The following is a 27,672-nucleotide window of genomic DNA, read 5'->3' as shown; positions in this document are numbered from 1 at the left end:
TTTATTAACACACAAACCGAAAGGACCAACATATAAAATCAACAATATGTTCTTTGATATGACAGGGGCATGTTTGAAATGAATATTTATGTTTAAAACATAATTGCACCATGATACTTGACTTCTTCAGTTAAATTTAAATTCAAGCTATTATCACTACATAAGCAATAAGACCAGACATATAACATCAACATTAGTTTCTTTGATATGACAAGGATGCGTTCAAAATGAATGTTTCTGTTTAGAGCACAATTGAAGCATGATACTTGACTTTTGCATTTTAACCTTTAATGCAGGCGATATATTTACGGTGTAATGTATACTATTACTGTGAGAGGTATGTGAAGCTTCTTCCCGGTGCACCGCGATGGGTTGCAAACTAGAGCAAGCAAGCAATCGATTTGATCGGAAAATGGGCAATTTCACAGATTTTGATGAAAATAAAAATATGGGAGTGTGAAACATTCATTGATCATCATTCAATCCCAGGCAACATCGTGTCTTTCTTCTAATAAATGAGGAGTTATTTCGATTTAAAATCCATTTTGTATTACGCATGCAAAATTGAAAAAAAAAAGCATGCTTGAAATGTGTCAACATTATCTGCAAATAACAGATAATAATAAGCAAAATCACTTAACATCAGGTAGCCATTTTGTTTTGATCAAATGGCTTCATGTCTTGTTTGGGACAATTTCCATGAAAAAAAAATTTCATGTTTTTCTCAAGTTTATGTGTATAATATTAATTGGATTTTAAACCTAGCTGTTAATAAAAGACTTAACCAGCACTGCCCACCTACCAAATCATTAGGCCGGTTTAGTACCAGATGGGAGACCATTTTTAATAACAAACGCTCTTTGTTTTGTTTGTTTGTTTGTTTGTTTGTTTGTTTGTTCTTTTACTAATGTGTTTAAGTTTTCGTTATACAATGATCGCTTCCACGAGAGGACCAAAAACAATAGGTGGGATGAGCAAAAGATTACCTAAGAGGAATTGAATTATCCAAGAGGACGACTCAGCAAATATTTGTTTACATTAAACTTGAATATGACCATGCTCTAGTCGGTTAGGAAGCAGACTCATGGTATCTTGTTCAACAGATGGTATGTTCTAAGAAAATAAACTTTGTTCATGGATGTTTTGTTTCGTTATTGTTAAAAGTGAAATAAAGGAAAGTTAGTTGTAGCTATTAATGTTTTACAGGAGGAGGTACCATGGATTGGAGCTCAGTCGATCATCTACTATGGATTGGAGTTCAGCCGATCATCTATTATATATTACAATAGAATAGAGCAGGGGTTTCTGACTGGAGATGCTCGCACCCCATCGGGATACGGGATGATATTCTAGGATGCAAGAAATTTTTAGATTAAAAATAGAGTATTGTTACTCTTTTGTGTTTGTTTTCTTCTGCATTCTAGTGGGGGGTGATTTTTTCTCGTCCCTACAGCCTTTTAACACAGAAGAGATGTTGCTAGTCTCTCTCTACTCCAGTGGTTCTCACCCTTTTTTTGGTCCGCACCTCTCAAGAAATTTCCTTCAAACCTTGCATCTCCAAAAATTTCTGAACTCACGGTTAAATACATCATTAAATGAAATATACTTTAAGTTTGCTATTTTTTATTTAAAATATATATATATATATATATATATATATATATATATATATATATATATATATATATTAGTGTTATATTTTATGGGTCTGAGAGTGTTCTTAAATAGGTTTTGTATTGGGATGCCTCTAATAAGTAGTGAAAGTCATTAATCGATAATTGAAAAAAAATCTGATTAAAGAAGGGACAGTCCGATTTTGAACAAAGTTAACACCTTACACAGACTAACATCACAAGCACATTTGAGTTTTATCATCACACAAGCAGAAGGGCCCGGCGTATAAAATAGATAGTTCTTTGATAAGACAGGGGCGCGTTCGAAATGAATGTTTCTGTTCAGAACACAATTAAACCATGATACTTGACTTTTGCATTTTAAACTTTAATTCAAGCCATTATATAAAAATGATTTTATAAAATCACAGTAAGTTCTCTACAGTGCAATGTAGACTACAATGTATTGTGGAGTAAGTCACTGCTGGAAGTCATGTGAATTTCCTCCTAATGCACTACGGTCGGTTCCTGGCAATCAATCGATTTGATTGAAAAAATGACAATAAAAATATAGTGTGAAACATTTGTTGATTCTCATTTAATCCCGGGTAACATCGGGTCTCTCTGGTAGTATGTATATATATATATATATATATATATATATATATATATATATATATATATATATGATAGCTTTATTCAGTCTTGACAGACTATGGATACCCACTGTAAAGGTACTTGTATGTGAAATTTTTGTGGCAAGAGTTGCGCAATCTCTAACCCTACCTCTTCTGAGTCGGTGTTGTTAAGTACCAGTGGCAAGTGGAGGTTCAGGACGACTGAAAACAATGCCGAGATGAGCGGAGGGCACATACAGCGCCTAAAATTCACAAATGGTCACCCATCTGGTACTAGGCAGGCTCAACGTTGCTTAACTTCGGTGATCTGATGAGAATCGGTGTGTCAATTTGATTATATAGATATATATATATATAATTGGTTATGACTGTCTATCTGAAAACCATGGACACCGAAACAGCTAGACACAGAACATTGACATTTATTAGGAACGATTTCCTTTTATGTGAAGATTAATTGTTTTGTTTTTTTTTTAAATTTTTAATATATATATTTTTTTTCTTTTTTGTTAACAGATATGATTAATACAAGTTATTAGTTGGTTTACCGTCCAAATGAAAGACATTTATTTTTGTGGAAGGGTGGGAGAGTTACGCCCCTTTGATCATCAAAATTAAAGGGTACAAGCAAATTGTGATCAGCCCAAAATATCAGCCGCCCTATTAAGTTAGTTTAATTCTCACCGGAAGTTCTCGACCTTTTTGATTTCACTACCCATCTTTATTACACACATTTTTGTACATAATACTTTAAATATAAATGTTTACTCTCTCTCTCTCTCTCTCTCTCTCTCTCTCTCTCTCTCTCTCTCTGTTCTGGATATGACCTTAAACTATATCCGATGGTGAGGCCCCAGCTTGCGGGCTTTGGGGAGTGTGGATCCACCCTTTAATTGCCATTGCTCCCAGATCCACTCTAACCCGGAGTGGTAGTACTGTTAGGGCCCCAACTATGGGTTAAATAGAAACCAACTTAAAAAAAACAAAACAAATATACTCTATTATAAAATTGTTCTTCAAAATCACTGGATTCGGCATTAAATAACCTGAAAAGGGTTGATATGCCGTAAAACAAAAACAAACAAACAAATAAACAAACATCTCTCTCTCTCTCTCTCTCTCTCTCTCTCTCTCTCTCTCTCTCTCTCTCTCTCTCTCTCTCTCTCTTTAGAAACTGTACACACAATTGAACAACTGAAGATAGTGAAGGTTTGGGTGAAGTTTGTCACGAGGATGCTACATACTTGTCACAGACTATTTGACCAAGATAGGCATCAAAATAGTTACTCATCCTCCTTATAGTCCACCTGTGACTTTTTGTTATTTCTTAAGCTCAAGGAAAACCTTAGAAGCTGTCGTTATGAGACAATTGAGGAGATAAAAGAGTCTGTGACGAGGGTCATTGACTCGCTCACACAAGAGGACTTACATGGTGTCTTCCAGAAGTTGTTGGAACAGTACAAGTGTATTGCAGCCGGGGGAGATTACTTTGAAGGGGAGTAGAGTTTCATGCTTGTACTATCAATAAAAGTGCCTATAAGAAAAACGTCTGGAAACTTATTAAAGGCACCTCATATAAATATATGTATATACCTATATATACATATATACCTATGCACACACACACACACATATATATATATATATATATATATATATATATATATATATATATATATATATATATATAAGTGTTGGGACGATTAATCGGAATCAGAATCGGGATTCGGAAAAATCGGAACTTTTTGGGGTCTCGGAATTGATATTGAAATCTGAAAAATTATTGCCTAATTTCCGATTCCAAACCAATTTTTTAAATTTTTTATTGACAATAAAAAAATGAAACAAGCACATTTTTTTTTTCATTAGAAGTTGTTCGTTAACACTAATCACATCAGAATCTGCTATAAATCTCATTTACAGATTTAACATTGATTCACAGATTTTAATTTACTTTATTTATTGGTCATTTATCCAGAGATAACTTGCCTATTCCCTTTGTAAACTTTTCGCATCTATTTGCTATATATTTGCTAAAGGTCTATATGCCCCCATCCGAGGGATTATTAAAAGGTTTTAAATGCTCCAGAGGAGTTTTCAATTTCGTTGGCGCCGGTTGTACATTAGCAGTGTCTGTCATTGGCTTCTTCTGAAATAATTAGTTTTTGCTTTGGGCGCAAGTGAAAAATATAGATGAAAATCTCACGATGAGTTTATCAAAATCTTGAATAAAATACATAAAGAGAAAACATTCTGACGATTTTCATGATTAAAAAGGAAATTATATCTACATTTAATGTTATACAATTAATTTGTGAACCGATGTACCATTTTGTATACATTAATCAGATTGTGAATAAACAAACAAGAACACGACTTTATCATAAAAGCTATATGATGGCAAGAGAGCAACAGGAAAAGACGCATGCTAAACTTGGCCAGACAGGGACGAAGTACCAGGTGTTTGGCCCGGCAAAATCTTGTTAAGCACATTGGAGTGCGAGAAGACTTTTGAACAATAGACAAAGTGTTATTCTGGAAAGTACCTGTAAATAAATGACTGCTGTTTCACTGAAAAAAAAACCCGAGTCAAAGTTTTTCCTAGCCTTTGTTTACTTACGACGATGTCTACATGCTTACTCGTGTGTAATGTTACAGTTATTCTGTCATGTTAAAGCAATTAAAAATGATAAATAAAAGATTTAAAAAGACTTCAGTTGAATTTAACCCTAACCCTAACCCCAAAAAGAAGAATGGGATTGGAGCATTTGTTACTGTAATAAATAGAACAAAAAACAAAAAACAAAAGACAAATCAAAAACAAAAATGCAACAAATAAATGTTACGAAAGGCAAGACTCTTCTAACTACCTGGATAAGTTTATTTGTCTTTAAACTTATTTTAAAGCGTGTTTTTTGGTTCAAAACAAACTTAGTGCCTCCTCTTGAGTTAGAATTTTTAAAAAAATGGCTGCCCAATAACTCCTTCAGGAGGACCATTGATAACCGTTCAAAATCGAAAATGAAACAACTGCTGGTAGAAGTTCATAAATATATATTGACAATCAATCAAAACTGTTGCAGTCTACATGTATTTTGTTTACCTTTCGATTTTAGAGCGATTAGACTTAGAATGGGCTGGAAATGATTATCATTTCATGTTAATTTTATGTGCGAAACTTTTCCTTCTCGAAATCCTAAAATAAGTGTACTTTTTACGTTTTGCAAAATATATACGGACATTACACGTGGGAGTGGAGCTTACAGTTACTTGAACATTTTTAAAAAGTGGCAGATCCCTAATTTAATGTTTAGAAATTTTAAAAGAATCGGAATCAGAATCTGTAATTGTCTTGGAATCGGGAATTTAGAACAGAATCAGTAATTGTATCGGAATCAGGAAAAATTTTGGAATCGTCCCATCACTAATATATATATATATATATATGTGTGTGTGTGTGTGTGTGTGTGTGTGTGTGTGTGTGTATATATATATATATATACATTTACTTATAGGTGACCGCTTATCAGGTGAGACAATGCCATGGTGATCAGCAATGGTTGAAAGTCTCAACAAGAACTTAGTTACATTAGACTTGAAAACAACCATTGCTATAGTCAGGTGGAAAGTAGCTCCACAGTATTGTGTCCCACAGACGGGTAGTTCTAAGAAAGAAACTCTGCTCGTGGAATTTTTGTTTAGTTTTAGATATAGATAGAGAGTGGTGGAAATTGTCGACGGTTGTAGTAATTAGACGAGTATTTATTGCAAAAGTTTTACAACGAAAGGTATAGATCAAGCTCAGTGGAACACCTACCATAAAATTAACGATAGAACAGAGATAGACTTACAATGTCTCTTCTGTGAGAAAGCGGGAGTAGGAAGGTGAAAAAGTCCTCACCCACTAACTTTCAAAGATGGCTCTGTATCCTCTCAAGGTAGGAAAGGATGCTTTTTGGAGCTCCACCCAAGATGTGACAACAGTACTCCATCTTAGGCCACATTTGACTCTTGTACAACTAAAAGATAGCGTCGGGAGTGAGATGGTTTGTTGGTTGTTTTTGTTTTATGGCATATCAATCCTTTTCAGGTTATTCAATACCGAATCTAGTGATTTTGAATAAAAAAATTTTAATAGAATATATATTTTTTTTCAAGTCAGTTTCTATTTGACTCATAGTTGGGACCCTAACAGGTACTACCACTCCGAGTCAGAGTGGACCTGGGAGCAATGGCAATTAAAGGGTGGCTCCACACTCCTGAAAGCCCACAAGCTGGGGCCCTCACGATCGGATATAGTTTAAGGTCATATCCAGGACCAAGGGAGTGAGATATTACTGAATATAAGATTAAAAAATGTAAAAAATAGTAAATACAGGAGTATTACAAAACAATAGTAAATACAGGAGTATTACAAAACAATAGTAAATACAGGAGTATTACATTCAAGATTAGTAAGGAGTCTCTAACTAAAAGAATCCAAAATATTTGTCCTTTTTTGTTGTTAATAAAGAAATTCTCTTTGCGGTTCACTTAGTTTTGTGTGGGTTCGCTGGAAGTGGGTCAGCATATGTCACCTAGTCACATATTTTTGCGAGGTTGGAAGGGTGATATTGGGCACAAATTACATACACTGAAATCCAAAGTAGGGAGATAATGCTTGGGAGGATGATATAAAGGGTATCTATTATCCTTTGAGATTGAACGGAGGCATGGACTGTTGTAGCTGGATGAGTGTTTGTTGTGAATGTTTTACAGGGAGTAGGGCATAGATTGGAGATCAGTCGAGCACTCGCCATGAAAATAACGATAGAACAGTGATAGGCTTGCAACGTTGTTTCTGTAAGACAGAGGGAGTAGGGAGGCGAAAAATGTTCTCGCCCACTAGATTTTGAAGCCGGTTTTGTAAAGGGTTCTCCTAAGAACTTATTCTTAGATGTGGCAACAATGCTCCATGTTGGGATGCATTTGGCTCTTGTACAGGTTGATGATTGCGTTGGAGAGAGATGATTTCTGGTGCGGCAGAATGATCCAACCATTTTCCCAGTGATTTTGGCAACGGATCTGATGTAGATCTTCCATTTCAGGTCAGGGGTAAAGATCAGAATCAAAAGTTTGTCAAAGCAGGGTACTTCCTCAAGACGAGAGTCATTCATACCAATTGGGATCAAATGGGGATCAGAGTATTGGTGGTGAAAATATAGAGGTTGATTTTGACTGCATTAAAGTTAACTAACCATTTATTTTTAACCCATCTCGTGTTTTTTTATAACCCTTGGACAGTAGTTATTTGCAGTCTTAAAGGTGGCTTTAGTTTCTGAGCATCTATTTTGTCAAAAGCAATTCAAATAGTGATTTTTGTGTGCAATGGGAGCAGCACATTCAGGGTTGTAGCATGGTTGGCTATTTGATTTCAGTTGAAATTTTCTTTAGGGTATATAACTATCTATGCTAACAGTTAACCTATCTATTAAGTCTGATGCTACAGAGGACACGTCCTTTTTGAACATGGTGCATAAGGGTTTTTCCAATATGAAAGTTCAGAAATATCCCAGTCAAATGCCGACACACGGCATGATGGAGATAACATCAGCTGTTAATTTGTTAGACTGAAAATCATATGAGATATATAAATGTCACTCATAGTGTCTTCAGTCATAGGAGAGAATACAGGGGGTGGGCAGCTCTGATCACACAGGGTTAAGTTTCATGTGAAGTTCTTAATGAAGAGTTTAGCATTGTCGAATACTGAGATAATCACCTCAAAGCATTGATAATAGTTGGTATGGAAGATATGCATTTGTTTAGAACCTTGTTTGTTATGTGCCAAAACTTGTGGGAATCAAGCCTCTGCTCAGTTACTTTAGACTTGACAGTTAGAGCAAAAGACTCTCTTGCGTGTTTTATAACCCTTTTGCAGTGGTTATTGGCAGTCTTAAAAGTGGCTTTAGTTTCTGAACATCTATTTTGTTGAAAGTAATTAAAATATCGATTTCTGTGTAAAATACTCATGGGTGTACCGCAGTTGGCTATTTGATTTCAGTTGGAATTTTTTTGAGGATATATAACTGTCTATATCGACAGTTAGCCAATCTGTTAAGTTGGATGCTACAGACGACGCCTCCTTTTTTATTAACATGGTGCATAGGAGTATTTCCAATATGAACGTTTGAAAATGTCCCAGTCGACCATTGAATAACGATACACAGCATGATGGAGAAGAACATCTGAGATGTTGCTTCACTTTGTTTCAATCTTAATTGAGACAACTGAGTGATCAAAGGATCCCAGCAGAGACGAAACAGAGAATGAGCACAGTTCAGGGCAAGTTGTCAGAGAAAGATCTAGACGACTTGCAAATTTGTCCATCAGCATTGAGAACACGAATGGGTTCGTCAACAATCTTGGTCAAATCATAGGTAAGGGAGGAATCATGACAGAACCTCCAATCATCATCTGTCGTATTTGAGTGAACCAGTCATTCAATAGTGTGAACATTGAAATCTCCACAGACGTAAATAGTGGATGAGCAGACAGGATGTGGTGAATTTTCTCTGCGATACTCTCAAAGATGGTGACTCAATCATCTGGGGTATGGTATAGAACAAATATGGAAATGATACTTTGAATAAGTGCTACTTGAATGTTTAAGATCTTCTTTGGAAATGTCGTTGTAGGCACATATTCTATTCCATGGCGATCTTGAGGGTTTAGGTTTGGAGGTTAAGTTAGAATAATATTTAATCAAGAAATCATCTAAGGAAACAGCTGAGCCAATACCAGTTTTATGCAGGAACAGCAGGCCAAGTTTGGTCTCTGGTAATTGGATTTCAACTGGAAGGCTGGAATGTAGACGTCTGATGTTCGAGAAAGAGACCTGGTAGTGGAAATTGGGGTTCTGTGTTTAATCTTTTTAAAATTGCTTTTTTTTTATGTTCATTGTGAGGTTGGGAAGTTTTGTGGAGAAGGTCAGCATAACTGTTGAGAGACGGGCATGGGGACAAAGAAAGAGAAAGAGAAAGAGAGAGAAGGAGAATTTTTTTTTGAGAATGTAGAATAGAAGAATAATGAAGTTCATTTCTATTCTTAAAAACAACTTTATTGAGTCGCCTTCGTTAACATGTAAATAAAAAGGAAATGAAATAGAAGCGTGTTAGTACAGGAATGCGTCCATGAGCATAGACGAAGACCAAAAAGTTAGAGATGCACATGGTGTTAAATAAATGCGTAAAAAATGAAGACAAGTGTCTCATTCTAACATTTAATAACAGCTTTATTGATTATTATTTTGACTTGTAAGAAAAAAGGTTAGTATTGGAAAGAGTTCTTGTGTAGAGACGATAATGAATGATTAGACAGGATTATTGAAGGAGAAAAGAGTTCATGCATGAATGTTTGGCTTTCAGTTTGAAGAACTTGGAGAGTGCATTGCAGGGGCAGACAAATGCAATTTCAGGGCCGAATCGAAAATCTGTAGAATAAAGAGGACATGAAGACTCATTCTAACATTTAAAAACAGCTTTATTGATCATCTTCGTTAGAGAAAGGGTTAGTCGGGGAAAGTGTTCCTGTGTAGAGACGTTAACGAATGATTATATATGTTTTTTGAAAGAGAAAAGAGTTCATGTGTGTTTGTTGAAGTTATGGTCCGTAGCCATGATGGATTATTTGTCTCTTTGAAGTTAGTAGCAGAAGCATGCAACAGCGCTGTTCATTTATATACCGTATTGAAGTCTTGTTGCAGTGGTAGCCATGCTGGAATCTTTGTCTTCTTGTCTTAGTCAAACCTTGGACCTAAAAGCCAGGATGGGTTGTGTTAAGTCACAAGAGAGAAGCTGGGGACAGGTCTGTGCCACGTGGAGTTGCTATCAGTTACAGATCTGGGAAGAAAAAAAGAGAGTTGCGGTGGTTTAACTTTTATGCATTTCGTCACATGTTCAGCTGTGCCAGAGAGATCGCGTCTGATTGGGCAAGCCAGAGAGGAAGTTGACTACTACAACCAATCAGCAATGATATTACAAAATAAAACATATTCAAAACCATAAACTGCGAGTATATGCTGCTGCTGTTGCTGCTGCTACAAATGTCTCATTAGTAGGAAAGAGAGAAGGGTATATATATAGTTGAGAATATTGAGAAGTGATACACGAATTACCATTAGCGTATAAAGCGATGCTCTTTGTGTAAACAAATCGAGCATAGGTATTTTGGACGATGTCAAAACATCGCTAATTTACGACTCGCACAGCAGCCGCCGATCAGCCTTGACTGTCCTTGAGGTGGTCAGGTTTCAATCCTGGCTTGAGGTAGTTGCCTGTCTAGCCGCACTGATGAGCTGTGAAACATTACTGTATGTGGATGACTATATATATATATATATATATATATATATATATATGTTTTTAAAGAAAAGTTAATTTATGAGAATGTTTTTTACATACACAATATGTCAGTCAAGCCATGTCTATGTGCATGTGTGCGTAATGTGTATGTGGATGTTACAGTATTTACTCCATGTCTGTCAGCCGCAGCCATGGTGGAATCTTTGGAGCTTATTGTCCAACTCCAAGACTAGGTGGCCTAGAAGAGGAGGAGGTGTTCCAAGAGAGAATTTAGGAAGTTGAAACATTGCGGATGGATCAGCTCACTGTTTGATCTCCTGAACAGAAAGAGGAAGAATCAAGCAGGCACTCCCTTTTATTAACTTATTCAGCTTGCCTAAGAAGTGGCCTCTGATTGGGTAAGCCAGAACGGAAATTAAATGCTTGCACCAGTCAGCGATGATCTTAATAATTAAGCACAGATTCAAAATCATAAATTGCGAGCTCTCACTGCTGCTGCTGCTGCTGCTGCTGCTGTGGTCGTTTATAGTCTCTGCTGCTACTACAGATTTGCATTTGCATGTTAGCTTAACGTCTCTCACAAACTTGTAGTTTCTAATATCGCCTTTTTTTCTTTTTCTAATAGAGCCTATAATTATCGCCCATTTAAACAGTTTAGATCGCTCAATTATGAGCGTTACAGTCCAGGTCGAGGGGAACTAATTACAATGATGCATGTACAACACAACTTACCTTTATTTTTTTGTTTGCTTTCATATTAATAGTTTTTTTTTTTTTTCGCAATCACCTGTAACATTTTTTTCTCTCGGACCCAAAGCCAACAGTGTCTATACCTTTTCTGAAATGGCCCTTTCTCTGTTGATTGTGGTATGATGCTGATCCTGTGCAGTTCTAGGAGGTCCACCCTCCCAGGCTTACCTTCTCACTTTGATAAGGCGCCCCTACCTGCGAATGCTGACGGGACTGTCCAGGCATTTTTTGATGCCTACAGTGCTTCTCCTCTGGGACGCTGGCTCTTCAAATCCCACTTTCCGACCTTTGGGTCACATCTTCCTGCTGTGGAAGGAAGGTAAATAGCGATTAGTGAGGAAAAAAAAGAACCGAAGACAAAGAAAGTTTCTAGGGAATATTAAAGTTACAAGTAATCTCCAAGCATATGTATACCCTGATCAGAGGAAATGACGATGTTAGATTTTCACAGTTTTTTGCAAGTGTTGATGCTCTTCCACATACAGCACCTGTTATTCTCAAATGGTCACCCATCTGCTGCTGACTTGAATCAACATTGCTTAACTTTGATAATCTTATGAGTATCAGTGTGCTTATTGTTACATATAATGACTAGTGAGTAACCTTCTTTTCAGTCTTGAGAAATAATGGATATCCAAGGTGGCTGTGCAGGAAGGAGTTCTATAGTGAAGCACGTGTTGCACAATTTCCAGCCACCTCATGAACATTTACTTGGACTTTTGGTTAGGAGCAAAATATAGTATCTATTCAGATACTACACTTCATCTTTTCTGTTCTTAGTCAATGAAGAAGAAATCCTTTGAGACAGAGGTAATCTTAATCTTTGCCGTAGTCCAGTGTGCCCCTCCTTCTTTGGGGTGGTGGTGGTGAATTTCCACCCACATTAAAAACTGGCCCTGTGTTGAACTCTGTCTCTGTTGAAAGGCAAGTAAACATGGACAAGTCCAGGAAACCTGGAAATAATGCTGGAATGATTTTTTCACCTCTTCTAGACTAGTTGCTCAACCAAAGCTTGGAAGTCTAGTCTACTCTACTATTTAGTCAATAGCTGGAGGAAAAATATGGATTCATGCCTTTGCAAATGATTAGACTTTTGTATGTTTACCTCTATTTCTATCTCTCACTATCATAAAAAAGTGTGTGTGTGTGTGTGTGCATTGCATGTGTGTGTGTGTGTGTGTGTGTGTGCGCGCGTGTGTGTGTGTGCATTGCATGTGTGTGTGTGTTGTGTGAGTGTGCGTGTTTCCTTCTCATAGGTTCCGAATCGGCTGAGCCTATCTTTTGCAAATTTCACACAAAGGTAATTTATATGCCCGGCAGTGTTCTTAGATATGTTTTGTGCAGAAATTCATCCGATAAATCTCAAAAATCCCTAAAAAAATCCAATCCCAAAAATAGTCTTTCTTTCTTATAGATAAAAACGAATTTTTATGGGGGGAATATTTTTACTTTACGCTGGCAAGAGAAATGATAAAATCTTAGCAAATCATTTCTTCTTAAAAAAACCCCCAAAATTATTGACATCTGGAGATATAGCTCAGGGGTAGACCATTTGACTATCGATCAAGTGATACCCTGTTCAAGCTCAAGAAGTGATACCATTTAAAATCACTGCAAATCATTTTTTCGTTTGCATATTTTAAAACTAAACTTTAATCAGAAGTGACATTTCCAGCTCATTCATCACCAAGCCCAAATATCAGCTGACGTGATATTGTAAACAAATACAGACAGAATTTGATGAACATTATAATTATTATTTTATTTTATATTTTTACTTTTTTGTGAATTAGTCCACTGGGCAAATTATTCCTTGTAATATATAATAATCAATAGAGGATTGATTCTATAATATATTAAAATATCATGTTCCTATTTACAATGTCTTCCCACGGGACAGAGTAAAACACCAGGGTCATTTTTTAATGTGGAGAAAAATTAAAATATCATGTTTAAGCATATTGTATGACTGGAGATTGTATTGGGCAAAGCCGAGCCTCCAGCTAATACTACTATAACTTTAGAATCTGTATTGTTTGGACTACTGTTCTCATCTTGAGTGTTATTCTCACATGTTTCGTCCGATGTAACCTCCGACCTTCTTCATGTATATCTTGACAATGGTTCTTATTGGTGAATGGCGGAAATAATGTTTTTGTTTTTCTGATGCAGGTAGGTAGAAATGTAAAGTTTCTTGCATTTGGTATAAGTTATTTGTTGTATATCCATCCTTGTTAACTAGAATACACTTTTGCCGATGAAATTATTATATTTAGATTATTTCGATTGTTCGGATTACTGTTCTACTGTTCTCATTTTGGTTGTTATTCTCACAACGTTTCTAATATTCTTCAGGTGTATCTTGTCAAACTCTGGAAATCTTTTGGTCAAACTTCGTAATCTGTATGGAATTTCAAACAGAACTCTTTATTTAATCCACGAAGGAAGGTTGTTCTCGTTTCGTCAGCTATGCAAATCTTAGGTAATTTGCAATTGTATTCATAGTATCGCTCCACACTGAAGATTGAACCTCTCTTGCAATCCATTTTTTCATTTTGGCGGCATCCAACGGCAGTTTACTCAAAAATAGACATGTCGTGCACGTCTTTAAATGCCCTGTGGGAGAATGTGTCTCAAAAAAATAACACGTACATTGGCATAACCAGAACTAGTATCTCTTGCCAACTAACATGCCACCTATCTTTCCCCGAATAGATCCATTTACCAACACTTTGCAGCACATGACGTTCCCAAAACTGAATTTAGGAATATAGTGATTAAAACACCGTCATCTCAATTTCATAATTTTTCTTAGTACTTTATCTTGTACATCACAAGTCCTTGTAAGATCGACAGAAAGATTCCCAGTGTTCAACAAGACACACCTGAAGAAGGTCGCAGGTTACATCAGCCAAAACATTGTGAAAACTGTAGTCTATATAATACAAATAATACATACTACAGAATCGTTAGCATGTTTATCATAAAATTTCAAAATGAGGATACAATATGTAACAGAATCATTTATCAATCAACCAATCAATTAATTTTATTGGTAAAATCTTTAGCAAGCGGGGATTATTCCTCAGCCCCTAAATCAACAGAAATTAGACCGGTTCTGTAATTACCTTTTCCCTGTTGATTGTGGTGTAATTCTCGTTCTGTGCAGTTCTAGGAGGTCCACTCTTCCAGGTTTTCTCTTCTCTCTTTGCTCTATTGCTAATCGTCTGAGGCGTCTCTCTGCTGGGGAATGCACAGGCATCTTTTGCAGGACTAAAGTGCTCCTCCTCTTATGAGCTGACTTTTTGGTCCCACTTTCTGACCCTAGTCTCACATTTCTCGTTGTGAGAAACAAATAAATACCTTTAGCAAGCCATGTAAAAAGACAGAAGATATTGCATCTACATGCTGTCTGAATGTTTGGCCAAGACGGTTTTATACTTGAATTTGGTAGGTATCATCATCTTTTCTGGCAAGCTGTTCTAGACGACTCATAATCCGTTAGGTCATAACCACTTCTATTATTTGTTCCATTTTGTTTTCATTCGAAAATTCATAAACTGTGATATATCGATTCAGAAATTCTTCTTGATAAAAATAATAAGTCTCTTTATGCCTATATTATATAGATTACTATTAAAAATTGGATCCTTGGCAGCATTCATACGACACTGTAAATTCCGACCTGTTCAGTTCAGTTCTCAGAACTCGACTCTCTGCATCTCGACTTCAGGCTTTTTATTACGTCATTTTGGGGGCAACGCCTCCTTGATATGCAAATTAATGCATATCAAACTGCATTCCCCCTGATCCTTAAAGACCACCTCATAACCCTGTGTAAAGATCAGTAATCACATCAACTTCCAACTTCTCCATTACACTACAACGATTAGAAAAAACGTCTGACTTGAATCACATTTAAATCTTGTCATTTCTTGACACTTTAAATTTTCAACGTTCGACTCGAATTTTAATATTTCCATCCCTCGACACTTTAAATTTTCAATGTGACATTCGAATTTTAATATTTCCATCTCTGGACGCTTTCAATTTTCAAAGTCCGACGTGAGTCATTTGAATATCGCCATCTCTCAACACTTTCAAGTTTCAAAAATTTGGCATGAATCGTTTAATATTTCCCTCTCTCAACGCTTTCAATTTTGAAAGTCTGACGCGAATCGTTTAATATTTACATCTTCCAATGCTTTTAATTTTTAAAATTTGATGCAAATCATTTTAATCTTTTCATTTTTTGACGCCTTGGTCACGTTGACTTTATATTTCCAGCCGAAATAGTTTATGAAAAAAAAACAAAAAAAAAACAACAGATTCCTGGCAGCATTTGAATTCATGCATATCAAACTAGTGCGAAGTTATAAACTCTTATGAAGAAATCAGCCAAAAACGACACCAGCCACCTGCACCTAACATAGCTTAACAACATCCTCTCTCTCATAGGACGGGGAGTTAGGCAAGTCACAAAAGGAAAGGATTCAGTGACTCCGATCCCAGCATTTTTCAACTTATGCACACATTTTTACACACAAGGTGAACAGGAATGAATTGTTACTTCACATCTATACATGCACTAACAAGAAAAAGTAAACCAACACACACACACATATACAATCCCACGCTGCCAAATACTCACATAAATATATTATTTACACATGTATATTCACACTATGAACAGACCTACATATTTCTAAGTTTTAGACTATTTACTCGACTCTTGTGACCAAACATGTTTGCACTATGAACGTTAACTAACATGAAAATAACTTTTATATTCTTATCTTCTGTATAAAAGTTTTTGTTCTTAAATTTTGTTTTTCTCAATTATAGCATTTCTAAAACTCTGTATATGTTTTTAAATAGCACTTGCCAACTGGTGACTTTTCTATTCTCTTAATGTTTCATTTAGTTTCATTTTATTATGCACTAGCAGGCTGCCCAGCATTGCCCGGTCGTAAAATACGCTTAAATATGATATTTTGATTAATGCAGATTTCGTATTTATTATTATATTATATTGGACGCAATAGATAGTAATGATATAAAAAATTAAAAACAAAAATGACTCGTGCGCTTCCACTGAGAATCGAAACCAAAACATTTAGCTTACGATTTACTTTTTCCTTTGACGTTAATGTCTGACCTATTAAGACATGTTTGCTGCAAGGTTAAAAATTAAAACATGAACCAATAGCTATTACGTTATGCATGCATATTCCTAATGCTGTTGTTCAACCTTCACTTGGAAAATTTCATTTTTCTAATTTTCACACTTTTGCACCAGTTTTCCCTGGCTAAAATCCAAATATAAAGTTTCACATGGGTTTGAATACCCTATATATTAAGTTTCATGTCTGTAGACCAAAAACTGACAGAGGAGTTTGGTAGGCAAAATTTTTTAAACAAATATATATACGAATACATAAATATATATAGAAAAAGGTTTGTTTTTACTATAACGTTTTTACGCAAATATTACGCAAATATAAATCATGTAGAATATCTGCATGAATAAAATTACACGTAATAGTTAACTAAAAATGATCACCCCATGAGAAAACCGAGAAAAAAACTAATAGGGAATTAATTAAAATGAATGTTTAAAAGAATATGCAAATTAGCTAGGTCTTTTGCAGATGCAATTCCACGATCCATATATATAAACAAAAATAAAAAATAAAAAAAAAAGTTTCTTTTTAAATAAATAGAAAAAAAGTTTTTTAATATGAATATTAATACACACACGGAAAAAAATAAAATAAATAACACATTTATAAGAGTATAGATATCTGCAAATATTGTTCATTTTCTTTCTTCATTAAAACAATAACTTTTTATACCCAATTCACATTAAAAATCGGTTTGAACAAATAGCTACAGTCGTTGAAGATGGTCGCTACCAAAGCCAGGGACTGTGCTACAGACGAATCAACATAGAGCAAAGGGAAAGAAATACATCGATCATAAAGCTGAAAATATTATCAATAATTTCCCCCACTTTTTATCTGTGCCTAAACCTAAACGTAGATTCCATGAACAATGTTTCTTTCTTAGACTTCACACCGCTACATGACTACAATATGGCCGTCTTCAAGTCCAATGTAAACAAGTTCTTGATGAGCCGTTCCCCTTAAGTAATTCCAATTTACCAAATTTTCACTACTAACGATTACTATATTGTCCCATTGTCTACTGTATACTATTCAACCCTTATCCTCGAGTGGTCTCTGGACCTTGATAAGTGGTGACTTTATGGTAAAAAAAAAAAATAGAAAGATGATGTGTTCAGTTAATTAAAATTTACAGCTAATTAGAAGAATTGAAATGTAATTTTTTTCAAGCATAGCTCAATCCCAGAACTAAAGAATATTTTGCCCATATTTTGCATCATTAAAATATGTTGGAAAACAAATGTTGATTAACTCAGCTTTTGTATAAAAGATGAGAGATAGTTTGGGAATACATCATAATCACAATGACACACTTGTTCCCGTTAGATCACTGAAGTTAAGCAACGTTGAGCCTGGTCAGTACTAAAATGGGTGACCATTTGGGAATACCAGGTGCTGTATGTGTAACATAGCACCCATTTACATGCAGAGTTTGTCGCAAGGAAACAAAGGCAAGGAAAGGATTCCACTCACTCTTTTTTTTTTCCAGCGAAGCAACAGACATTTATTTGCAGGTACTTTCCAGAAATAACGCCTTGTCTCTTGTTCAAAAGTCTCCTCGTACTCCAATATGCTTAACAAGACGCTGCCATGGCGAACACATCGTACTCTGTCTTTGTCTAAACATGTTTAGAACACGTCTTTTCGTGGCGATCTCGACCCACATGTGTAACACGTCTATCACTGTCTTCTCTTAACACGTTTTTATTTTAGTATTATATTTTTTTTCCTTGTTTCTGGCGGTGACGTCACCTCGCACATGGCTCGATATTTGCATACGTTGGCTGTTGCCGCTGCCGCCGCCATTAGCGCGTCCACACTCTGTTACTCTTGTTTATCACAGCATTATTTCGAGGCATCCTAGACTTATCCTTGACACTGGAATCAGGCAGCCTTACACGGGGTATCCATTGTCTCTCATGATGGTTTGGAAGTGGTGGTCTTATTTGTCACCACCCACCATTTCTCTTTTCTTTGTTGTTGAACTGTTCAGCTACTGTCGCCTCTGCTGCTCCCCAACAGCCCGAGTTATTCCTTAGCTGACCTCTCTCCAATTCCCATTGGGTCATTGTCCCGTGATTGAACGTCGTCCTTTAGTCACTGCATCCGATGATGCAGCAATGATGCGGGGGTGGGGGTTGCGTGTTTTTTTTTTTGGGAAGAACCATTAAAAATTCCATCATCAACATTCACACAGGATGAATCAATGAGCGAACGATGAAACAATGAAACTCCATTCAAGATTGTGGGGGTGGGGGGGTACAGATTGAGAACGGAGAGAGGGGACGAAGGAAGAGAGAGAGAGAGAGAGAGAGAGAGAGAGAGAGAGAGAGAGAGGGGGGGAATAAAAGAAAAGGTAAGGAGTGTTGAGAGAGAGAGAGAGAGAGAGAGAGAGAGAGAGAGAGAGAGAGAGCGCGCCATGAAAGTAAAAAGTCGTTTTTATTTTATCATCTTATTAAAAAAATAGATCGCCTACCCCCTAAAAAAAAACAAAAAAAAAACAGATAACTACCATTTAAAAAGAAAAAAAGAATTTGTTTTTTCCCCCCATTTTTAATCGTTTTGTATTTGTTAGGGGCGGGGGGGGGGGGCTTTTGTTTAGCTATTTTCCTTACATCTCAACCGGACATTTTTTCATCCTAGTCCAAGTCACCACTTATCGAACCTAAAAGCCACTTAAGGATAAGGGTTAATAAGATGGAATGGAATACCGGTTGAATGATAAAACTGAAAACGAGGATTGAACCTTCAACCTCCCGAAGAGTATCACTTAGAACTGGATTTTTACTAAGCACTTTAATGTATAATGGAATGAGAGCGTGCTATCCATTTAGATTAAATGAAAGGATTACATTCAATATTTCCGTACAGAAAGATTCCCGAGTTCAATAAGATACACCTAAAGAAGGTCAGAGTTTACCTCGGCCGAAACTCTGTGAAAATAATATCCAAGATAAGAACAGTAGTCTAGAATATGAAAAAAAGAATTGAATAAAACTCTTGTATAAATTCAACTATTAACATTTATTCACCACTAAAGGGGGGGGGCATAATACGCTTAAATATGATATTTTAATTTGTCCAGATTTCCTATGTATTATTATAGAGTCATGATTTCAAAAGTAACAAAAAAAAAGTATTTAGGTGCCATCAGCTAGAATCGAAACTGAAACAGTAGAATTCAAAGCTCGTGACGTTACCACTGCACCAACATGATATGCATATAAACCGATTAAAAAATAAAAATAAAAAATAAACGTAAGATAAATGTACAAAATGTTTAACGATTTTTTTCAATTCTGACCCATTTTTGACCCCTTAAAAACAATTTTAACAGGTTAACAACCCATAAAAGAACGACCCATTAAAAAAATCCAATCATTTGAGACCTCTAGTGCTGCTCTGCGACTTTTAGTTTCGGAGGAGATAGAGTTTGAAAATATGAAGGCAGACAGAGAAACAGACCAACAGACAGACAGACGTATAACCTTTTATATATTAGACTAGTCTGGGTGCCCGGCATTGTCCGGGTGTTTGGAGGTGTGAGTTGAGCAAAAACAAAAAAAAAATGTAGTAGTAGGCAGACAGGCTCAAACCCGTACCGCAAAGGGAGAAAAGAATGTGGAAAAAAAAAAACGTGAAGTCTTTGCTGTTGTATCCATATCCAAACCGGAAGTGATGTAGATTTAAATTAAGGCTAGTCAATCGAAAAGAGGGGACTTTAAAAAATATTGGCAATAAAGCGATCCCTCCCTGTAGAAAAGTGCCCAGTTGAGGGTGAAGGAATTAATGGTTTTGGCCAATTTTTCGATATTTGTCATCCGAAGGACTGAGCTTCAAAATGATACTGATTTTGTGAAAATCCTTGTCCTCTGTCGAAAGTTTTGGGCAGACATACATACGTACATACATTTAAGTAGACAGGTGAGATTTATATTATAGATTACAAGTGAAGAAAAGAATTACTTCTTAGTCCAAAAACGTCTTATTTAGAGAAAAGTTGCGCATGTTAATCCAAGATTATCTCTTTCTGGAATGTGGAAAGGGATATAACTCTACCGTTCAAATTTTTTTGAGACAAGCGAAATCACAAAAGTAAAGAGTTAGTTCCCTTTTATGTTTAGAGCCTTAATCACCACCTCGATAAAGGTCCGGAACTGGGAGCATGTCTTTTCCACAAGCACCGGCGGGAGCTCAGCGAACACTTGGTGGATGGTAGTGATCAGGCTGACTTTGGTGTTGTGGGAGGTCATGTTGGTGATGTTTTTGATGTATGACCAAATGAAGTAGTCCAGTGGGTTCAAGTCTGGGGAGGAGAAGGGGGCCAGTGAAATAAAGGTACAAAGTCATAGCACTCCTTCTGAAGTCAAATTTGGGTCCCTTTGGGCTTGTAGGCCGACACTAAGTCCTGCTTCCACACCCAAAGTCTGCCAGCGGCCACCTGATTGCACCAGGGATCACCACACTCTTTCACGCATCCAGGTATGCTCTAGTGTTGACTTTCAAGCCAACTTCGAAGATGTGAGGTGGCAGGATGTGGCACAACACTTGAAACCATATCAAAGACCATAACTTTGGCCGGAAACTTTGTTTTCATCAGATTTGCATTTTGAGGATGCTGCTGCCAATGGTCTTATTGTCATAACTTGGATCAGTAGAAAGCATGAGTTGTACAGTGGCGCATCTCCGACCTCACTCGTTGAACATTGTGTCACTTTCAGGCTCCTATCGCTTTTGGGATTTGTACACAACTGGTAAACTAGTAGATGGTCTGCAATAAAAAAAAGAAAACCGGTTTTCTATCAAACGGAAATGGAATCATGCTGTCTCTTCTCAGGCAACAATTTTAGGTAGTCTGAGAAAATCACTCCGTCACTTTCTGTGCACGTGTCCTCCTTTCTCACCAACTCCCATTCATTAAGTGACAATAAAGACGTGACAATATTTTTGCTGATTTCAATACAATTACTGATTCACTTCTAAATTTCCGATTCCGATACAATTACTGATTCTGATGCTTTCAAAATCTGTAAATATTTAACTATATGGTTTTTATTGTTTTTTTTTTTTGTTGTTTATTGCTGTTTTGTTTTGAAGATTAATGCAATACGGCATGTAATATGTACGTATAGATTTGCAAATGTAAAAATACACTTGTCTGAGATGGAAAGGGGGGGGGGGTGATCTATCGATTTTTGTTTAAAATCAATAAATATTTATCATTAGTACCAACAAAAGAAAATTAAGCTGTTTATTTTTAAAAAAAAAAAAAACATTAATTAAAAGAATCGTTTTTGTCATTGGAAAAAAAGGACACAAATTTTTCAGATTGCAATATTGATGACCCCCAAAATTCTGATTTTTTTAGTTCCATTTGGTTTTCATTCCATCTGCTAACTCTGGTTTTCTGACTGGAACGTGGAGTGGAAATTTAAAAATTTCTTTTCGTCTCTAATGATATGGGAAGTGGCTCCTGCATCGACTAGTAAGCCCATGGGTGATATCACCTTTCGTGTGTAGTAGTCCTCCATTTTGAATGCGAATATAGTTTCTTCGCTATCTGTCATCTTTTTCATGGTATCCCTTCGTTTATATCGGCAAGACTCTCTCTTGTGCTTTCACAGTAGTTACACCAAGATTTTCGTTTGTTGTCGTTGTTGGGACAGTCTTTGGATATATGTCCCTTACCACATGTGAAACACGAGGGTTCTCGCTTGTAATGGCTGTCATTTCTTATAGTAGTTTTCGAAAAAGAAGTCAATTTCATGACGTCATCACTACTTGATTGGTCTTTGTGTTTCAACATCTCTTCAAAGCTATGAAATTCAATTTTAAATCCGGAGAACATTAGTTTTTTGTTGATGGGTTATATAAATATCAGGGTCAGACTGGCGAGGTATTCCTCTTAGTATTATTGCGATTATTAAGGCATCATCTACTGTTTGTCCGGCATTTCTGAGAGCTGTTAAAACGGTTTCTGCTCTTATTATACAGACCGTGATGCCTTCATCAGCTTTCTTTTTAAGGGATGCCAGTTGGGTATATAAAGAAATAACTTTATTCCTGATAAACCACCCCCTTAAGTAAGACACTTTATCAAATCTCCATTACTAACGATTACTACGATATTATTCCCCTCCGAGTGGCTTCCGGGCCTTGATAAGTGGTGACTACCATGTAAAAAAAAACTTTCGGCTTTCCTTTTCCTGTGTAGTGTTCACCTAATATTCCAAGGTTTTTCTTCCATCATCAGCAGCTTCTCTCATCATCAAAGATAGGCCTTTATCATCTAGGAACTGTACAAGCTCCGCATAGGCCTTCTCATTTCTTTCATTATCATGTCCGTCTCTAAAAGGGCATCTTTTAGACTAAGCGAACGAAGATGGCCTAAGAATTTGACTTCCCAAATTTTGTATTTTGCTTCATCTTCGTCGAGTCATAACCTGCTCTATCGATTTCCATTATCTCTTGTGGCCGCATAACCTGTTGAGAGTTGCACCGTGAGTGGAAGAGGTTGAAAACAAACAGAAATTCTAAGGAGGAAAAATAGCACGTGTGGACGGACCGAGAGAAGAAAACTTTATTAAGAAGAAAGAAAAAACAAATTATGGGATATTTATAATCAAAGGGAGATAATCATAAGACGAGAGGTGTCAGGCCTTCAACACCTTTGCTTGTTCTTAGAATGTTATTGTGCTGTTTTTTTTTAAATTCATTTATCTATTTATTTTTATTCAGACTTTCAACAGTTTTACTTAGTGATAACCCCATGCTTCCTTCTAAAGTGAAGGTGTTGCGCAGTGGTTCCATAGTCAGTTAGTCCTGAATGATGTCGGTTTGGGTACCATAGTATGTATTGTTGGTTCCTGGAAAATGCTGGAACCTAATCATGAACGGTTATTATTACGATTGTTTTGACGTTTAGCTAAAATATGTATTGGGAATGTTAACCTTGAAATTTTAGCATAAAACAAACAGTTAGAAATATGTGGAGGATGATCTGTAGATTTTTAGTTTTACTGGTTATCTAAAAACAATAAATATCTATTTTTTAACATTACTGACAACAGTGGAAGATTTTGTTTGAAACAAAATCAAATAAAAAATAGACAATTAAAAGAATCGTTTTTGGCATCAGAAGATAGACACAGATTTTTTCGATTCCAATACCGATTCTGATATGCCAAAAGTTTCGATTTTTCCGATTCCCTATTCCGATTAATTGTTCCAACACTATTTTATATACAACACACGGACATGTTGGTTAGTTGGTCGTTTTTGTTTTACGGCATATCAACCTTTTTCAGGTTATTTAATGCCGAATCTAGTTATTTTGAGGAACGATTTTTAATGGGGTATATTTTTTTTTTTAAGTCAGATTCTATTTAACCAATAGTTGGGACCCTAACAGGTACTACCACTCCGGGTCAGAGTGGACCTGGGAGCAATGGCAATTAAAGGGTGACTCCACACTCCCCAAGGCCCATAAGGTGGGGCCTCACCATCGGATATAGTTTTAGGTCATATCCAGGACCACACGGACATGTAATCGTATGATAAAACTGACATGATGATGAGGAAATGGTTATTGTTTGATATCATATGTGTTCCTCTGTACATATTTATTGTTTAGTGAAGTGTTACCTCTTTTTAAAAAACACTTACCATTCAGATCAATCCCAACCATTTTGCCAACAGTCTCTTATCACAATCATATTCCCAAACCCGTTTTGCGATTTGTTATTCTGATACTAGGATGTCTTGTTAGTTCAGCGAAATGATAATGGCTTCCTTCGAATTTAAAATAGTTAAGTCGAATAAATTTTTTTCACGATTTTTCTTTGCCAAATTAAGTTATAATCTTATATCGATAATGTGGCAAAAAACAAAAAAACAAAAACAAACAAAAAAACAGTTTCGGACTTCTTCATATCTGCTAGTTATCAGTGATCTTCTTCTTCTTCATATTATTATTATTATTATTATTATTATTATTATTATTATTATTATTATTAAAATAACGAACAAAGTAAGCTTTTCTAACTGAAATTATTATTATTATTATTATTATTATTATTATTATTATTATTATTATTATCATCATTGTTCTTCTACTTATTATTTTTTTATTTTTATTATTATCATTATTATTATTATTATTATTTAAAAAAAACAAAATTTACTTTATTGGTTATTACTATTATCACTAATATTATTACTAGTAGTAGTGGTGGTGGTGGTGGTAGTAGTGGTGGTATGTTTTTATTATTACTGTAGCTGTAATGGTAGGTGTTGTTTTTTGCTGTCATTGCTATTGTTGTTTTTGCTGTTAATATTATTGCTACCGATATTAGTGTTGCCATTATCATTGTAGATTTTATTTCTATTGTTGTTGGTGGTGGTAATGAGAGTAGTGGTGGTGATGGAGGAAAAAGGTCGGGAGGGGATCTTTGACCTTGGTGGAGAACCCTCCTAGAGATAATGTCTCGATAAAACTATTGGTGGTGGTGTAACCTTAAATTCACTAACCCCATTTATGGGAGAATGTCAAATCAAAGTATTGAAAATAACGACGTGAATGAGACTAGAACATCTTGTGATGGTCTCACGTCAGGTAGGTGTCCCACTGGTCAACAGGGTGGGTCTTGTCGTCATCATACAACTGTTTGAAATTCTGAGGATGTGGCTGAATATAGGGGGAGAGAATTGCCAGAGAGGGTCCCAAGACACGAAGGGAGTTGGAACAGGAAATGTAAAAAAACACAAAAAAACGTGGATGGATGAGGAAAGTAGAGTGTTGTGGGAATGCTTTGCAAGAAGTGGAAGTACCAAATCTGGTGGATATATCTGAAAAGTGAAGGAAGAATGGGAATCAAGAGGAGGAGGAGCTAGAAGTGTCGCGAGTTCGGTATCCCAGTTAAAACAAATTAAAAATAACAACCTACTTTCAGTGATTGCAAGAGAAGAGATTGAATGGATGGTTAAGAATGAAATGAATAACGAAAGTAAAATTGATGAAACTAGCTCTGATGAAAGAACTGAGAGAGTGGAAGTGCAGAAGGGAAATGTAAGCGATGATGGGAGGCGGACAACTGAGGAGGTATGGAATCCTATGGTTAGGGGAAGTAATGAGAAAGAGTTTAAAGGATCTAAGGCAGATGAGATCATTGAGACAATGAAGCCAGTGAAAGGAGTAGATGTATGGAGAAGTGGTGATGAAGTTCGAACTTTGACTTCTGTAGAAAAAGAAGTAATTCAGAAGTTAGAGACGATATCATAAAGATTCCAAGTATGAAGAGTAGTGATAGGCGGAAGGTGAAAAACGAGGTAAAAATAATTCAAGGAATAATTCACAACATCATAAGAAAGAACATATCGATTACGGAACTTAACAGGCTTCTGTATGCAGCGTCATACGTTATTGCGAATTGGCTTGGCTTATTACAGAAGAAAAAGGGAGAAATGAAGAATAGAAGGCCACACTGGCAGAGAGGGCTTGAAGAAAGTATTAAACAGTGGTGGAAAGACATTGGTAGAATCAAAGAAATAAGAAAAGGAGTTAAACTAGGACAGAAAGCCAAGGACGAGCTTGAAAGGAGGTATAGATTGCTGGAAAAGGGAATGATGAACGTTCTAACAATGTTGAAAGAGAAGGTCTACACTGGTGGTATGAAAATTAGGAACTTTGTTGAAAAAAGTGTTGCATTTCGGCAGAACAACCTTTTCCGGAACAATCAGTCTCAGCTGTATAAAGAATTAAATGGTAGTAAACAGGCGGGAAATAACAACACTCCAAATGCAAAAGATGCCAGGAAGTTCTGGAGTGGGATTTGGTCTGTCGAAGGGCAATATAATGAGAAGGCTAGCTGGTTAGGAGAGGTCAGAGAAAGGTTATCAGAAATGCAGCAGATGAAGAACGTTGAGATAACCATCGATGACGTTAAGGCTGGCATATGAAGGATGACAAACTAGAAGGCACCTGGTCCAGATGGAGTGATGGGCTTCTGGTTTAAACAGTTTCTATGCCTTTATCCACCTATAGCTGCTGCTCTGCAAGGGGTTGTAGAGTCGGGAGATGTCCCTGATTGGCTTGTGAAGGGAAGACCAACACTGATTAGGAAAGATCCTGCAAAAGGAACAGATGCCAATAATTATAGACCAATTACGTGTCTGCCATTGATGTGGAAACTGTTGACTGGAATATTTGCGGAGAAAATTTCTGAACATCTAGAGAGTAATGGTGTTTTTCCTGACGAACAAAATGGGTGCCGAAAAGACTCGAGCAGTACTAAAGAGCAACTACTAATTGATAAAGCAATAATGCAGGATGCGAAGAAGAAGAAGAAGAAGAAGAAGAAGAAGAAGAAGAAGAAGAAGAAGAATCTGAGCGTAGCATGGATCGATTACAGAAAGGCTTATGACATGGTTCCTCATTCATGGATATGTGAAACACTATTGATGATGAAGGTTGCTAAGAATGTGGTAGGGCTTTTGGAGACAAGTATGGCTCCATGGAAAACGGTGCTAACAGCAAACAGAGAGGAGATGGGGCAGGTTGGCATTAAATGTGGTATATTTCAAGGAGATTCGTTATCGCCACTTCTTTTTGTAATGATAATGATGCCACTGAGCATCCTCTTGAAGAGAGAAAAACTGGGATATAACTTTGGATCTGGTGACAGACGTCTCAACCATCTACTGTTTATGGATGATTTGAAAATATTCGGTAGAAATGAAAAGTAAGTGGAGAGACTGGTAGAACTTGGTGGGACATACTCAGAAGATATTGGGATGGAGTTTGGGATTAGTAAATGTGCAGTGCTGGTGATGAAAAAAGGAGTAAAGTTTCATTTGAATAGAATAGTGCTGCCAAATGGAGAAATCATGACAGAAATAGAAAATACAGGGTATAAGTATTTAGGAGTGCTGGAGGGTGTAGGCATCATGAACAGAGAAATGAAAGAAAAAGTCAGGAAGGAGAATCTTAGAAGAGTGAAACTAATTGCAAAGTCGAAACTGTATGAAAGAAACCTAATGAAAGCAGTAAATGCATGGGCAGTCAGTGTTTTGAGATACAGTGTGGGAATTTTAGAATGGTCTGACAAGGATTTGCATGCCATGGATATCAAAACAAGAAAAGTTT

General features: G+C 36.3%; 1 protein-coding gene, 1 long non-coding RNA gene and 1 pseudogene across 3 annotated transcripts in view; 2 read left to right on the top strand and 1 right to left on the bottom strand.

Moving 5' to 3' along the window:
• Nucleotides 1–27,672, top strand: part of LOC145297735 (methionine-R-sulfoxide reductase B3, mitochondrial-like) — a 292,708-nt gene that overhangs the window by 18,978 nt on the left and 246,058 nt on the right. The gene's annotated exons all lie outside the window — the stretch shown is intronic.
• The window catches only part of LOC145297738 (uncharacterized), a 28,430-nt gene continuing 9,910 nt past the window's right edge, over nucleotides 9,153–27,672 (bottom strand). Inside the window, exons 2-3 of one of the 2 annotated variants that reach the window (XR_013870319.1) lie at nucleotides 11,326–11,649; nucleotides 9,153–10,131 (exon numbers count right to left, since the gene is read on the bottom strand). This is a non-coding gene — a long non-coding RNA (uncharacterized LOC145297738). The remainder of the gene's footprint in view (nucleotides 10,132–11,325; nucleotides 11,650–27,672) is intronic. The other variant, XR_013870320.1, reaches the window with a different exon arrangement.
• On the top strand, nucleotides 17,816–17,933 carry LOC145301555 (5S ribosomal RNA; annotated as a pseudogene).

The sequence above is a fragment of the Euprymna scolopes genome, chromosome 18 (assembly GCF_053919585.1).
Source record: "Euprymna scolopes isolate OS-2025 chromosome 18, ASM5391958v1, whole genome shotgun sequence".
Classification (NCBI taxonomy): Eukaryota; Metazoa; Mollusca; class Cephalopoda; order Sepiida; family Sepiolidae; genus Euprymna; species Euprymna scolopes.
Note: the sequence above shows the minus strand (reverse complement) of the source record. Positions and strands in the feature narration are given on the sequence as shown.